This window comes from Haliotis cracherodii, unplaced genomic scaffold, assembly GCF_022045235.1.
Source record: "Haliotis cracherodii isolate W230 unplaced genomic scaffold, xgHalCrac1.p SCAF_14, whole genome shotgun sequence".
Classification (NCBI taxonomy): domain Eukaryota; kingdom Metazoa; phylum Mollusca; class Gastropoda; order Lepetellida; family Haliotidae; genus Haliotis; species Haliotis cracherodii.
Genome location: NW_027266269.1, coordinates 22876092 through 22893472, shown reverse-complemented (window position 1 = coordinate 22893472; position 17381 = coordinate 22876092). Strand labels below are relative to the sequence as shown.

Here is a 17381-nt window from a genome sequence, read left to right as displayed (position 1 = left end):
TCTCAACTCTCGTGGCTACTGCAAACAAGTTGTTGAACAAAATGGAAATTTTAATTATGTAATGTATATTATAATAAATCAGTAAAGGATTTAGTTTGGTGATGATGACAAACATCTATAGTGAATGATGAGTGAAAGTGGTGAAATAGTTTTTTTCTAGGAACAATCACACTTATTGATGTCATCTACAGCATAGAAGTTGAACAATCTATATCTTCGTATGCCAATCATTAGTGTTATGTTTCTAAATGATATTCAAACTAAAACTAACGTGTACATTCAAAATTAGTTACACCATAAGAGACACGTCAATATGAACAACATTTTGGGGAAACAGGTGTTTTGTGTGGATAAGCACTTTGACTCCAGCGTGAGTCTACCTATTTCGATGAAACTGTCTTAAAAGCTATGGTTGTATCATCAAAAACTTGGTTATGAAAGAAGACAAACAGATTTTTATTTTAAAAATAGACCCGTTCAGTTTCTTGGTGCTTACACATGATTAGATCTCAAGGTGAAAGATCTCTTCAATGAAAACATAAAGCCCTATGTTTTTATTGTACTACAGACCTTTCTCCCTGCAAATGCTTAAAGGCATACAAATGTAGAATAGGCCAGACTCTAACCTCCCCTTTCTTTTAGAGTGGACAGTTCAGTTCAGGTTAGGATGTGTTAGTTTGTTTATGTGTCATTGTAGCCTGTGTGTTAAACGTTTCGCATGCTATTGCAGCAAGTGGCTTGAAACTGTAATAATGTTGACAATTTTGTAACATTCCTATATTGCCATATCTGATTAGCCGTGATAGAACGAGTGGAAATAGAAGGCAACATGTAAGACTGCTATGCCATTGCTATATGGTCATCGGTGTGTGCACATTCCTCTTATGACAATCATAACATTAAGTCTTTTATACATATTGTATATATACCTAAATACTGTTCAAATGATTCATAATGACATTTTAATAAATATGAAATATAACACAATTGGCGAAATGGCATCTCTAAATAGACACTGAAGCTGTCTCCATTGTTTTCATCTTTGCAACAAATGGCGACGCTGCACATTCAAATGTCGAAACATTTTTTCACCGTCTTTCCAAAAGTTAACAGTATTCGTAATCAAATATGTGAATATAATTTTGGTTTAATATTTCCTTCTACATCCAACTATAATCATCTCGAAAGCTTTACCACTGTCGCTGCTGGGTCAATATATTATTATAACATTTTTTCTTATCACTGCTGTTTTTGTATTTAATATTCACCATTCTATTGTTACTGTCTTTGTAATCCCTCTGCAGTAATTTGTATTGATTTGTAAACAATATTCATTTAATAATACAAATGTTGATTATATACCACTTTTTACGAAATGATATCTCGGTTAACTTATTGTTTCAATTTGCGGATTTATACTTAACACAATCCACACTATCCTCCACACAACGGGTAGACCTATGGCTGAATATCCAGATTGTTTGGGTAGAGGATCATATCTCCATCAGGATCGCATCCCCCACACCAGCCTCCACACACCATATCAATGACGGCGCCATTCTGTGTCCGGGTTATACTGTGGACGTTGCCTGCGAATGCTATTCCAGTCCACTTAAGCTGGAAATGAATGGTTGTACTTTGATGCGTTTTTTATTACAAGTATGAACGAATTTTGCTACTGTCAAGATATCAATGGTCATCATTAAATTAAACGAAAACAACATTAATGGTTGTTCTTATGATTCTTTTTTTACATTCAAATGTGCATGTAACTTTTTAACATCATAATATATTTGCTTCTCGCTAAATCAAGATGACTTACTGGATGTATTATCTTTGGGTCCCCACAGCTGCGTTACAACATCGCATCTTTATATTCTACATCTTTGTTCTTTGAATGTTATCGATGATTTACATGTACTTTAGCATATTTATAACGCTAGCGAAAAGGAATAACTTACCTCTGTGGAGAACTTCATCTCTGTGCCCAGCGTGTCGATGTGAAAGGTTCCTATTCGTTTGCAGCTTCCAGAATGTGAGTAACAATCTCTTGCTGAACCAAATTTATGTGGCTTCGTTTTGTTCCCGCTTGTGAAGGTGGTGTCAGTTCTCACAACAGTCATAGTCTAAAACATGGAAATATACCATTTCTCAAGATACATAATATATTCTACAGTCTTATTTGTTTACGTTTTTAAGAATTGAAGGGAAATAATGATAGTTTTATCAACACAAAATTGAAATTTGAACATATTTGAAATAAATATATATAATAGTGCAAAGTAGGTTCTCCACTTCATTTTACCTGACACCCACTCCGGACCCACACACTCACATATCACAGAAACCGAAAGTAAAAGGGCACTTACCGATGGCTTTACTCTGATCTTCTGATACTCTGTTACTCCGTCTTTACCAACACCATCAGCTAGTAGATATAGCCGTTCATTTCTACAACCTGCGTTCGACCTTTTAGGATAGTTTCCAATGTTCCTATTTGGTAGTGTTATATACTCCAGCTGGTGTGTGTCATTCATCAAGCAGTAGACCTTCACTGACACACCCTTAAACTGAGGGGCCGAGGGAATGATCTTGTACTCTCCACTCTGAGCTTCTGGGTTGTTTTTCCTGATCTCAAAACATGTCTTAGGTTCTGTAAAGTAATAATAACATACATCACGTAATTTGAAGTGAAGATATTGTACACCATCAATTGAATTAACGTATTAATTACGCTTTTGTTTATCTATGGCACAGGTTCGATATCACAGTATGCGTCATTTACTAAAGTAAAAAGGAACAAAATGACCAAGAAAGACATTGTGGACATGTATTCAATCAAACGTCCTGAACGATAAAGAGCAAGCTTTTCTCCAAGTCTATATAGGTTTATAAACTGAGGTTCATTTAAGTGTCTTTGTTTTAGTTTTTAGATCTGTGGTGTGAACTATACAATGTTTTCTTTCAACGAAATACTGTTACACAGTACCTTGCTCGTTGTCATTGTAGGTGTCAAACAATCCGCTGCCTGGGTTAAGGATGCTGTCAGATATTGCCTCTGAGTGTCGTGTGATGCATGTGCGGCTTGTGTCAGAATACTGGAACTCATGGCATGATGTGCGCAAACACAGACTGGCACATATCGTTAGTCCAAACACTTTCTGGACCTGGAGATGTTGGGAGTTGTCTAAAACGGCTGGAACTCCACTGGTTGTCTTTTTAAAATGAGATTCTTCCAAACTTAATGTTATTGAAATACCAATAATCAAGAAAAGTGTCCTGAAGTAGCCAATATCCATCTGCATTTTGAAAGACGTTCATGTAATACAAACCAAGTAAACGGAGGGTCTTCCTATCCTGCCCAGCTACGGTAAACAAAAAGGAGTGAGAAAGAACTACATGTTTGGAGGCAGACACAGGTCACATTAACATTACATGCATGTGACGTGAGACGTAGTGAAGATACAACTGTTGTCATGATCAATAAGATTGCTACAAGGAGATCGCTTTGTTATCTAACAATTGAGGTAACGGCTGACAGCACTAAGTAATGATTCATCGAAACATTCCTCATTAGGACCATGACTGAGCAAAATCTAAGTCTTAGAAATCTAAGAAAAGTCTTCACAGTGATTGTATGGAGTATGAGGTAATCAAAGTTTATGTATGCAAAACCCATGGGACATCTGATTAATTATGCTGTGATGCTGAACCTGAGCCATAGATAAACAAAAGCATAATTACTGCGTTAATTCAATTGACGGTGTACAGCATCTTTACTTCAAAATACATGATTTGTGTTATTATTGCTTTACAGAGCCAAAGACATGTTTTGAGATCAGGAAAAACAACCCAGAAGCTCAGAGTGGAGTGAGTGAGTGAATGAGTTGGGTTTTACGCCGCTTTTAACAATATTCCAGAAGTTCAGAGTTAAGCCATCGGTAAATGCCTATTTTAATTTCGGTTTCTGTGATATGTGTATGTGGGTCCGGAGCCGATGTCAGGTAAAGTGAAGGGGTGTACCTACTTTACACTAGAAAAAAATAAGAAATATTTTCTTTATGACACCAAGGTGTCAGGCAAGCAGCCAGGACGTATCCATTAAAGCTTCCATAGGGTTATTGGCAATGCTGTAATGTGTAGTTTCCCATACCTACTTCGTTCCTGAATATTATTAAGTGCGTTTCAGAACACATCAACTTTCACCCACCTTTTGATAAGAAATATTCAGTTTTCATAATGTCAGCAGGGGACAGGGGTGCCCAGCTTCGGTAAACAAAAAGAGTGAGTGAGTGAGTAAAGATTCATCGTCACATCGGCAGTATTTCAGCCATATCGTGACGAACAAAAAGGAGTGAGAAAGAACTACATGTTTTGAGGCAGACACGAGTCACATTAACATTACATGCATGTGACGCAAGAAGTAGTGAAGATACCACTGTTGTAATGATCAATAAGATTGCTAAAAGGAGATTGCTTTGTTATATAACAATTGATGTAGATAACACTAAGTAAAGATTGTAAGAAACGTTCCGAGAAGTTTGCATAGATTTGTTAGGGCAGTGACAAAGGAAAATCGGAGCCTACAAAAATTCAATGTAAAAGGTAAATGATATTGGCGTGTACGTAGAACTAGGGAACGTCTGATCAATAATTGAAAGGAAAATGTCTGCTGTCTAAAATGTGTGAGAATTATAGAATAACCCACTCGGTACGAGTGATTACGGAAAATATGCCACGAGTGAAATTAATGTTTTAAGTTCCGAGCTTTAGCGAGGAACTTAAACCATTAATTTCACGAGTGACATATTTTCCGTAATCACTCGTACCGAGTGGGTTATTCTGTTTATTACCTAAGACATGTTTCAAGAAATAAACAATCAACTGTCGACAAAAATGCCAAAACCTGTAACAACAACATAGACGGAATGTACAGAAGTCTTGTTTGTTAGAGAAAAGCTACGAAAAGAAGGTAAACTTTGAAAAGTACGATTGCTGTCACAGTGTCGGAATGAATTACCCGACTTGACTCAGATATGAGACAGCCGAAACCAGGAATGACAAGAGAACCGGCGTTACAGTTTAATCCGGACAACAAGTTTAATGAACATCGTGTGTGATTTGATTTGAAGTGTCACTGATGGGAAACATGTGCATGTGGGATTTCAGGATGATTTGTCAAACGCGGAGTGGAAGTCAGATGACGGGAGTTTGTTGATATTTTGATGTGATTCATAATGTGATTCAAAATACCTGTTGATAGACAAACACGGTATCTGGAGACTTGGTGCTAAGCTGTCCGCATTCACGGAGTTCATTTAGTTCAATATCGGACACAGGATCAGCTCGCTGGGGTAAGTTTTCTTTTCCTTGTAATTTAATTTATTTTTTTTTTATTTCAAAACCTCTCCGAGTTCAGCAAAGTGCATCGATTTCGCAAGCAGATGCTGGTAATCATGTCGCTAAGGTAACACTCTATGCTACCCTAGATCTCCTTCAAAGAAGACAGTTCGAATTCTGAACTGTCTGATATGCATGCCGAAATGATAAATTTGCAAATAATAATGTTTAGTTGCACCTTTCCTGTGTCATTAACCCTCATCGTCATATGGTCCCGGACGTCAGTCAGCCTGCATACCGCTCAGCGCCGTACTTTGCAGACGTCGCGGTTACTAAAAAAGTATATATTGTATATATTTCTTCACACAGCTTTACAAAATTGTACGAAATAGTGTATCTTTATGACGTCTTTCGGAAAGTCTAAATGTTGTTGCAAAACGGATTTGTTTTTATTCTCATGCCATCGTTGAAAGTGTGAGTAGTCATATTTTTTGTGTTTTTCTTATCTGTATACATTTGTGAACTAGATCTAAGTTCATGTCAACTTGTCAAGTTTAGTCTTGTACATTGTGTTTTCATTTTCATTGGCAGTTATCGATGTCATCATCGTTCACAAAGGCAAACCTGTCTATACAAAGTCCGGTTTTTGGATTCGGGTGGTCGACAAATTCATCAAACGGCAAGCCCTCTAACACAGACGCAAACCAGGACTTGGTGGTGATGATCTTGGCGCCCTAGAAACAGGCAACATCACAATCTGAATCTTGGAACTTCAATCTGGCGATATGCAGTTTTGACAACAAAGACATTAAATGTGTTCAGAGGCTGAATTATACGATTAGCTTTTCACGTCAGTCAGATCTCCATCCGCTTTAACGAGGTCATTTACTTTGACAGGTCTCAAATGGCCAGCCATGTTTGTTTCCAAACGGGGACGTAGTTTTGGTTTTTACTGTAAAATGAAAATCATGTGAAATAAATGAAAAAAATGATAACGTGAAATCATGTTGTTAATATGAAACTATGTGTCTTGTCTTAAAAATCTCGAATCAGTAAGATTGTAGCATGTAAAACATCTGAAGGGAAAGCCGTGGATTTGTGAATAAATGGGATGAGAAAAAAATAGTTCCGTTGTCCAATGAAAATTGATCTTTGTTCCACTGACCAATCAGCTTCGAGAATCACTAACTGCACACTGTGCAAATATCAAAAAGTTATAACACTGCATATTTGCGCCCATATGGGAAATATTCACCATTATAAAAACCCAATTTCCCGCCGTTTGTTGCCATTAATGTTAAAGGACATATTTTCAAATATTCCAAATCAGTTAAGGTTCACTTTAGAAATGCATGGAACTGTTGTAGAAATGCACACATTTACATTAGTATCAATACCTGGTCATGATGCTGGTGGGTGTGTCAGAGCCGTTATATGCCAGGGGGTAGCGACACAAAAGCGACACAAAAGTAAATTACCCCGTGAAGATCCAGGTTAGAATAGGTCTTCAGCAACCCATGCTTGTCATAAGAGGCGGCTATGCTTGTCGTAAGAGTCGACGAACGGGATCGGGCTCGCTGACTAAGTTGATGCATGTCATCGTATCTCAAATGCGTTAATCGATGATCAGGATATCAAAGACTGAATTGTCTGATCAAGGTTCGATTATTTACTGATGGCCGTCATACAGCTGGAATATTGCTGAGTCCGCAACAAATAAACATAATAAACAAATTAATGATGTTTACATGTGTGAGTATTTGAAATGTCTCAATGGTACAGTAGCAATAGTTACAGCCTCCTGACTAACACTTTATGCTCTGTTACTCTATCTTCGCCAACACCCATTAAATATGACTGTTCATAACTGTTCGACCTCTTAAGATATTTTCCAAGGTTCCTATTTGGCAGTGTGACATACTCCAGCTGTGTGTCATTCATCCAACAGCAGACCTTCACTGAGACACCCTTGACCTGAGGATCTATCGTACTGTCAACTGTGAAGTCCTTGGCTGTTGTTTCTGATCTCAAAATATTAGGATCCGTAAAGGTGGCAATAATAACACACAAAATGGAATGTCACAAAGGAAACTTTTCCCTTTTTTATAGTGCAAATAGACCCGTGGTAGAATACGTCTTCAGCAACCCATGCTTGCCGTAAAATGCGACTAGGCTTGTTGTAAGAGGCGACTCACGGGATCGGGCGGTCAGACTTGATGACTTGGTGGATCGATGCTCATGATGTCAATCACTGGACTGTCTAATGTCTGTCGATTATTTACAGACCGCTATCATATAGCTGTAATATTCCTGAGTGCAGCGTTAAACAACAAACAAAACAAAACAAACAAATACAGTGCAAATAGGTTCTCCCCTTCGCATAACTTAACCCACCCCCCCCCCTCACACACACACACACATCACATAAACCGAAATGGCCTTCGTCTTATCCTCTGATACTCTGTTCCTCCATCTTTACCAACAACGCCACGTTGTAAATATAGCTGCTCATTTCTACAATTATCGTTAGACCTCTTAAGATATTTTCAATGTTCCTATTTGGCAGTGTGACGTACTCCAGCTGTGCGTCATTCATCCAGCATTAGACCTACATTGAGACACCCTTGAACTGAGGGCTGTTGTTCCTGATCTCAAAATATTAGGCTCTGTAAATATGGAAACCATAGCACAAAAGTCGCGTATTTTAAAGTAAAGATATTCGACACCCTCAGGTCGGTTCCAAAACGATCCAAAAGAAATACGATAATTTTTAACAATATAATAATTGACAATGTGTCGCATCTCTTTGGCCATGGCACAATTGAACAGGGCAATTGGAGATGGGCTTAGTTACACTGTTGTTTGTCAACACTCGATTGACTACAAGGAAACAAAAAGACACTTTCTCTTTCATGCAAGTTGTGTGTCTGGCGGATGATCAGGACCTTCTTACCTTACAGCTTGGGTTTTATACACCCCAGGGAACTTAGAAACAGATCGAGTGCAGACGGATCCATTGACGGAAGCAATATGGATGCTTTCGGGCATGGACTTGGTGCATTATAAATATAAATATTACTTTTTATTATATAAACATGTATGTATGCATTATTTACAGCAAATGTGCCTTTATAGTTCAGCTTGGCGCTAAACTATATCCCGTTCTGTGACGTCATGTCTACTCCGCACATTATTAGATTTCCAACCAGTATGTCTATGTTCTTCCTTTCTAATCATCACCTTGTGACGAAACCTTTAGTATACAACACTTATATTCACACGGGGACCTTCTCCTTGTCATTAGATTAAACTTTGTCCCACTCCCATCCGTTATCACTTTAAATGCTACTGCCATGGGTAAGTCAATGTATTAACGTTTTATATATGCATTCAGTGAATATACTAATGCATACGAATGTTTGGTATTCAACTGCTCAATTGCTGTGATGTCAGAGGAGGCATTCTGCTTTTTTGTATATTTTCTGTTTTTTGCTTTAAATGTTTAATAATAATATTGAATTGACAAAACCTTTTCCATATTAAATAGAAAGGTCTGCATAAAGCAGAGTCGATTGTACAATTCCGACTATATTATGAGTTTATGAATCACTATCAAATAGTAATGAAACCAGGTGTTCGCTGAAGTGTGAGCCTATCCTGCCGCACCAGTGGCATCCGTCACAAACACACCGCCACTGAATGGCGGTAAATACCTTGCAGCAGAGAATGAAGTCATCATTGTGTCAATGAATTACAGAATAGGGCCTTTGGTATTCAACTACATGTATACATGTATCTGGGACCAGATACCATCCCTAGAAACATGGGCTTGATGGATCAAGCACTTTCTCTCATCTCTGTCACATGACTTGTTTGACAGAGCCCCAATGTACAGTGGGATTCCCATTTCCACAGGTGCAAACGCCAAAACAGCAAAACAATTGATGAAGAGGTTCAAACTTTGGCAGATCGTCAGCTCGGTTTGTTTGATGAAGGACTTGGATTCAATGCAGTTCTGGATGGTTACTTTCTCCCCGATGGCCCAAAATCTTTTCTGGCCAGCAGTTCCATCAAGCAGACCAATGTTTTGCATGGTTTCACTAAAGGTGAGAAAAAACCGTTTTCGGCAATGACTTTAAAGCTGATTAGAAAAGTATCGACATTACCGGAAACATTGATTTTAAGTCGCCCAGAGTATGATGGTCTTCTTTCATTTGACAGACTAAGTGGAGAAGTAATCCAGGAACCACTACCATATTTGACCTTTAGTCGAGAGTTTCGGACCGACCAGGGGAGGGGACGTCTTCTTTATCCAGTTATCACAAAGTTATATCAAACTGTAACTAGTTAAGGTTATTTTTGTTGACTGTCTTACCTGTATGTCCCAAGTGTATCCCGTCTCCCATACATTCAGTGATGAGGATTGGGCACAAAACATAGAGATTATTAGTCGAAATATCAAATATCTGCTCTTTGATATAATTCAGGAAGATTTAAACATATCTTCATCTTGCAGTTGACACCATCTGTAACCTTTGCTTGTTGTTTAACATTGTCATCACCTCACACCTGTAAGAAGGGTTACACATAATAGTCAGTTCATTCTTGTTTTCAGATCTTCGATATAATTTAGGAAGATTTAAGCCTAGGCCGTAGTAAAGGACATCGTCACTCCACATCCTTAGGGTCATTTTGAAGGTATCAAACATAGCTAATATATATGTGTGTATCCGTATTATATGCATTCTAAGTTATGTTTAATGTTATTTCAATATCTTAAAGCATTTAACCTTGGTATTTTATTGCCATTGTGCCAAGTTACGAACTTAAATTAAATATGGCTAAGTAAACATTATAAATGCTTGTCATCTTTCTTCTTGTTTCTGTGTGTGACTGTTATTCAGTGCATGTGTATTTTAATTATTGTGTAAATACTACATTTTTACAATAACGTCCTCCCTTGGCATATGACGACGGCATTCCATCCCTCGGTGAAATCATGTCTGGCTCACCCAGTTTATGGAGAAAGTGAGCGCCATAGACATGTACTGATAGCTTTTTGTATTTGACAATATGTGTATAGTTTTCCTGGCTTAATGCGTTTTTGATGCAATCACATGATATAATTTGAAACCTGTTTACATTCTTCATGAATTAACATCTGTAAATATGCTTTTTATGTTCTCTAAGTCAATATAAACGTCTGTTAATTAAACAGAAGAGCACGATGTCATACAGGTCTTTGGCGTTTGCCATTTTATTGAAAGCCACAACCACAGATATGATACTAACAAACCTGTAAACATGCTCAGACGAAATCTGGTATTTTATTTCAACCTGTGATCACAGGTTTCTGTCACGCCTTTGGGAAGCAACAAGAAAGCTGGCACCTTGTAACATGCGGCCTGAGGTGCCCCAAAATAGAAAATAAGTCTTATGCACAAATCTCTTCACTGACAAAATCAAGTTACGTTTGTACAATAATTACAAAACGTAATAACTAAAATAACCATTTGAAGTTTGGATAATTAGGTAAAGATCAATGCCAAAGCTCGATATTGTACGAGCGCCTCAACCACATTGATGCAACTTACAAGCAGGCTTTTCAATCTTTACAGTTTATTGTATGAACTGTCGATGTGTACTTTGAGACATTTCTTCGTGTACACAGTTTATTCAGTTTGCACAAAATGAACGCGATTCTGGATGCTGACAAACGCCATCAGCATTAATAAGACCCATACTGAAATCAAATATTACCTATCATCAATGTTTTGTAGGAAAGGGTTCAATGCATTGTGAAACCTAGTAACTGCGCGACAGCCTTCCTCTCGGGTCTTTACTCCGAAGTAGTAACCGACAGTATCTTGAGAGTATGAAAACAATTGTTACAAGTAGATAACGGTCATCTCATACTTGTAACTGTGTGAGGAAAAACGTCCAACCATAGGAACATTATGTAACAACACGTATCATCAAGGCATTTTCACCCTGAACCATATATTTGTATCATTGAATCATATCGTATAACCATGTGACCCACAGTCGTCTTATCTCGTAGATTGTAGTTCATTTGTTTTCCTGTATATACACACAGAGCGAACAATGCTATGTAATGGTCCGCGAAATATTTACAACGTCCCGTATGGATTGCGCCATCGGTAATCTTCTCGTAGAAGTAGTAGTAGTAGTAGTAATATCAATAGTCTATATGTAAAATGTGGCAGTTCATTACAATCGTCAGATTACCCTTGTGCTATTGAATGATCGCCTATGAGTTCGATATTTGCACAAAGAGGATAACTGATTGTACTGTCATGATACAACTCTGGTGCAGTCGCAATCGTTATGTGTTCGCTGTTGTCATCCGACTGCAGAGATCATTGATTGCAAAGTTCGTATCAGGAGGGCAGACTCGTTGTGACAACTTTCTGTTGGATCGATATTGAACTGTGAAAGTGAAGTAGTTTATTGATTTTTTCATTTGAAAGGAATTGTAAGGTTTGACAGGGAGCGAACAGGAAATTGTTCTGGCTCTGTGGTCAGTTTGTTGACCAGCAAAATGTGGTAACAAAGGAAGATTTTTCCCAGACAGGAACAACTGTTGAACCATTCTGAATGGTTAAAGTATAACACTGAAAATTCTTAACAGCATGCCTGGCTGTATCAGGAAATCTAAGTCAAATATCATGGGACATGCTACATCTGCAACAATTTGAAAACGTTGTTCTATTTGAAAATCACCAAAATTGATCTTCACCTAATACTGTTACAACATGTTGTAATATTGAAAAATGGACATCTGTGACTTATGTGACTTCAAATAAGTATGGGCAATAGTTTGCTCAGCACAGTGGGAAATTGTGCCTGCTCTTTCGTGACTGTAATTGCTATCTGCTGGGTGGAGAACCTGACTGATACCTGGCCATACATACTCCAATGGAATGTCGGGATAAATTAGTAAATATCCTATCAGGGAGGACACGAGATGGGACAGGATGGTCAACGGTCTTAAATGTATCAGAATCATCTATTACAAGCCGAACTTCTCCTTCGAAGATAATACTGGAAATAACATAGTCGTACTCCTGAAAAGTAAACCATACTGTCAAACATAATTCGGGGGGGGGGGGGGGGGGGGGGGGGGGGGGGTTGAGAGAGAAGGGTCACAACTACAAGAGGAAAAACAAAGAATGGAATCGTCTCAAACTTTTTTTCAAGAAAAAAACCTGCAGACTCCAGTTACCTAAAGGTAATACCTTCCCGTGTCGTCATGGTCAGTTGAGCCGTGACTGTACACCTCGCATGGTCAGCCGAGTTTCTCTTAGTCTAGGAGTGAGTAACCTATCGACCATTACTCCTTATTGTCCCCATAACCATTCATGTACTAACACACATACGAGTACATACAAGGATGAAACGCAACCCAAGGTTTGATACTAACATAAGTTTACTCAGCTTCAGTATTCATGATTTCAAAGGTTTAATTTCTTACAATTTTCAAAGGATTTGGGGATGCTCAATCGCTCAAAATGCAAGTCTTATACAACACAGGGAAGCTGTCACAGAGTGGGTTAACAGAGTGATTGTGGTTATCTTCGACCAACAGAGAAACGCACACTGTTATGCAAGTGTTAAGGGTGTCTTTTTAAAGTGTTCTGTCTTTGTCATATGTATTGATCCATTAATTTGATTCTTTAAAAGCTGTATCAGACCATGAACTCATTTTGGTTGTAATCGCAAAAAAAGGCGGAGCTAATATGACCGATTAAGCATCTCTTTATTGATTTCCTGTCATTATGAGATGGGACAGGATGGTTTTGTCTTGAAAATTAATTGACTGGCACCGACGGCATTAAAACAATAACGAAGAGAAACGGGAAATGTCTATCTTTAGCCAAGACTTTCTGCTGCCATATCTTTGTACAATTGTATCACATCATTAAAGCTATCACTATGGTAATCATCATCAAAGGTTTAATTTCTTACAATTTTCAAAGGTTTTGGGGATGCCTTTTCACCTTATAACTATACAAGTCCAAGACTCAATATGACTCAAGACCAACAATGTAGGTATGCGTAGCACAGTATGTTTGGAACTGCTGACAGCTGATAGGGGTCTTGGGCGTGTCGTTGCACAACATGTGTATGTTTGGAAATGTCCACACTGCTGATAGGGAACCTTTCACATCGACACACTGGGCACAGGGATGAAGTTCTCCACTGATGTAAGTGATTCCTTTTCGCGAGCGTTATAAATATGCTAAAGTAAATCAACGATAACATTCAAAGACCGAAGATGTAGAATAAAAAGATGCGCTGTTGTAACGCAGCCCTGGGATAATCCATCTAGTAAGTCAACTTGTTATGTAAAACGCATCAAAGTACAACCTCTATGCTGTAGATGATATCAATAAGTGTGGTTGTTCCTAGAAACATACTGTTTCACCACTTTCACTCATCATTCACAATAGATGTTTGTCATCATCACAAAACTCAATCCTTTACTGTTTTAATATGTTATACATTATATAATTGAAATTTCAATTTTGATCAACAACTTGTTTGCAATATGCACAACAGTTTAGGTATAATAGGCCATTATGTCAAAGGTCACGGTTACCTGATAGTCTGTGATTGAAATTTCTCTTTCACTATCAATGTTCCCATAACCAAACTTAAGATAATACTTGTTATACGGATGTATTCCTATATGACAACACTTTGATCTAAGTTTCGTCTCTGAAAGGTTTTCTCAGAGTTAACAAATATTCTGGTGATGTATGATGATGGTTGTCACCATAATGAGGATTTAGTTCCATTAATGTCTGAAGAAACAGAATTGAAATGTGTTACTAGTTCCATAGTTATGGATACTTTCTTCCTCAATAATAAGTGATGATGGTGTTGCCCAAAAAATGCGTTTGTTCGAAGAAAATCAATTTCACCAATTTTGTGACAGTTGACGGTAGGCGTTTGTCACCATCGCAAAAGTCATCAATAGCCGCGAGAATTGAAATAGTGTGTGAATTATATTGACATCAACATTTCACACAGGCCATGAGCTGAAAGCACAATGTTATCTGTTCCCTGACACCCTTCCTTAGATATAGATGGTTTATGATGATACTTGTCACCGTCATTGAAATTTAGTTTATTGTATATTTTTGTTGATAATTTGAAAAAAATATATATTGTATCACAAAAAAACACAGAAGCCACATAATGGTTGAAAGTTTAAAATTTGAGTAAATCTAACAATTGTGTATGATATACTAGTATTAATTAAACACGATTGACATTATATTGTTACGTATGTATTAATATTTTCGTCCTCAATATTAAACAAACAATAGTTGAACACCAATGCTGACAGTAAATTAGTTCAATGGCTGACGTTGATGAAATTATAAATTGTGGACATATTCAAGTGAATTACAATGCTGTAACACTTGTTTTTCTCTAATTTACCTGACGGCATATTTTAGATGATATGCCCAATTTGATCCATGATTATACAGCCACATATGTTCCTCTCTTGTCGCCATACATGTTAACATGCAAATATGACCTTTTCGCACCGGTTATAAGTACTCATTCCGCTAGGTATGATATTAAAGATTGAAATCATTCGATATGTAAACATTGTATATAATAAACATTATATTCACCAGAAATGTTTATGCACCTTATTTACTGTTTTACCTTTTCTCAAACCTGGTTTAATAAAAACTGTGATTCAAAAGTGTTGTTTGTGACGTCACAATACATATGAAATCTAATTGTGATCTTCTGTGACACCACAAGGTTTCTTGATCAGACGGGTTTGACATAACAGTACATCTCAGAAACTTCATGTTACACCTACCTACATTGTTAACAGTTCAGAACACACATGATGTGCAACGACACGCCCGTGACCCCTATCAACAATGTGAACAGTTCCAAACATGCACATGCTGTACTACGACACGTCCATGACCCCTATCAGCAGTGTGGACAGTTTCAAACATACACATGGTGTGCTACGACGCGCCCATGACCCCTATCAGCAGTGTGAACAGTTCCAAACATACACATGCTGTACTACGACACGTCCATGACCCCTATCAGCAGTGTGAACAGTTCCGAACATAAACATGTTGTGCTGCGACACGCCCATGACCCCTATCAGCAGTGTGGACAGTTTCAAAACATACACATGATGTGCATTGATATCATCTACAGCATAGAGGTTGTACTTTGATGCGTTTTACATAACAAGTTGACTTACTAGATGGATTATCCCAGGGCTGCGTTACAACAGCGCATCTTTTTATTCTACATCTTCGGTCTTTGAATGTTATCGTTGATTTACTTTAGCATATTTATAACGCTCGCGAAAAGGAATCACTTACATCAGTGGAGAACTTCATCCCTGTGCCCAGTGTGTCGATGTGAAAGGTTCCTATTCGTTTGCAGCTTCCAGAATATGAGTAACAATCTTCTGCTGTACCAAATGTATGTGGCTTCGTCTTGTTCCCGCTTGTGAAGGTGGTGTCAGTTCTCACAACAGTCATAGTCTAAAGCATGGAAATAAACCATTTCTCAAGACACACTATATATTCTACAAGCTGAATTGTTTACGTTTTTAAGAATTGAAGGGAAATAATGATAGTTTTATAAAAAACAACATTGAAATTTGAACATATTTGAAATAAATATATATAATAGTGCAAAGTAGGTTCTCCACTTCACTTTACCTGACACCCACTCCGGACCCACACACTCACATATCACAGAAACCGAAAGTAAAAGGGCACTTACCAATGGCTTTACTCTGATCCTCTGATACTCTGTTACTCCGTCTTTACCAACACCAGCAGCTAGTAAATAAAGCTGTTCATTTCTGCAATTATTGTTCGACCTTTTAGGATAGTTTCCAATGTTCCTATTTGGCAGTGTCATATACTCCATCTGGTGTGTGTCATCATCAAGCAGTAGACCTTCACTGACACACCCTTAAACTGAGAAGCCGAAGGAGTGATCTTGTACTCTCCACTCTGAGCTTCTGGGTTGTTTTTCCTGATCTCAAAACATGTCTTAGGCTCTGTAAAGCAATAATAATATACATCACGCATTTTGAAGTAAAGATATTGTACACCATCAATTGAATTACCGTAGTAATTACGCTTTTGTTTATCTGTGGCACAGGTTTGGTATCACAGTTGGCTCCAATTACTAAAGTAAAAAGGAACAAAGTGACAAAGAAAGGCATTGTGAATATGTATTCAATCAAACGTCCTGAAAGATAAATAGCAAGTTTTTCTCCTAGTCAATATAGGTTTAAAAAATGGGGTTCATTTAAGTGTCTTTGTTTTAGTTTTTAGATCTATGGTGTGAACTATACAATGTTTTCTCTCAACGAAATTATGTTACACAGTACCTTGCTCGTTGTCGTTGAAGATGTCAAACAATCCGCTGCCTGGGTTAAGGACGCTGTCAGATATTGGCTCTGAGTGTCGTGTGATGCACGTGCGGCTTCTGTCAGAATACTGGAACTCATGGCATGACGTGCGGGAACACAACATGGCACATGTCGTTAGTCCAAACACTTTCTGGACCTGGAGATGTTGGGAGTTGTCTAAAACGGCTGGAACTCCACTGGCTGTCTTTTTAAAATGAGATTCTTCCAAATTAAATGTTATTGAAATACCAACAATCAAGAAAAGTGTCCTGAAGTAGATGATATCCATCTGCATTTTTAAAGACGTTCATGTAATACAAATCAAGTAAACGGAGGGTCTTCCTATCCTGCCAAGCTACGGTAAACAAAAGGAGTGAGAACGAAATACATGTTTGGAGGCAGACAAAGGTCACATTAACATTACATGCATGTGACGTGAGACGTAGTGGAGATACAACTGTTGTCATGATCAATAAGATTGCTACAAAGAGATCGTTTTGTTATCTAACGATTGAAGTAATGACAGACAGCACTAAGTAACGATTTATCGAAACATTCCTCATTAGAACGGTAACTAAGGCAAATCTGAGTCTAG

At 37.8% G+C, this 17381-nt stretch overlaps 2 pseudogenes; both read right to left on the bottom strand.

Annotated features, from left to right (window-relative positions):
* Positions 1-1458: 1458 nt before the first annotated feature.
* On the bottom strand, positions 1459-9433 carry LOC139460300 (uncharacterized; annotated as a pseudogene).
* A 5993-nt stretch (positions 9434-15426) lies between these two features.
* Positions 15427-16910, bottom strand: LOC139460298 (A disintegrin and metalloproteinase with thrombospondin motifs 9-like; annotated as a pseudogene).
* Positions 16911-17381: the final 471 nt, after the last annotated feature.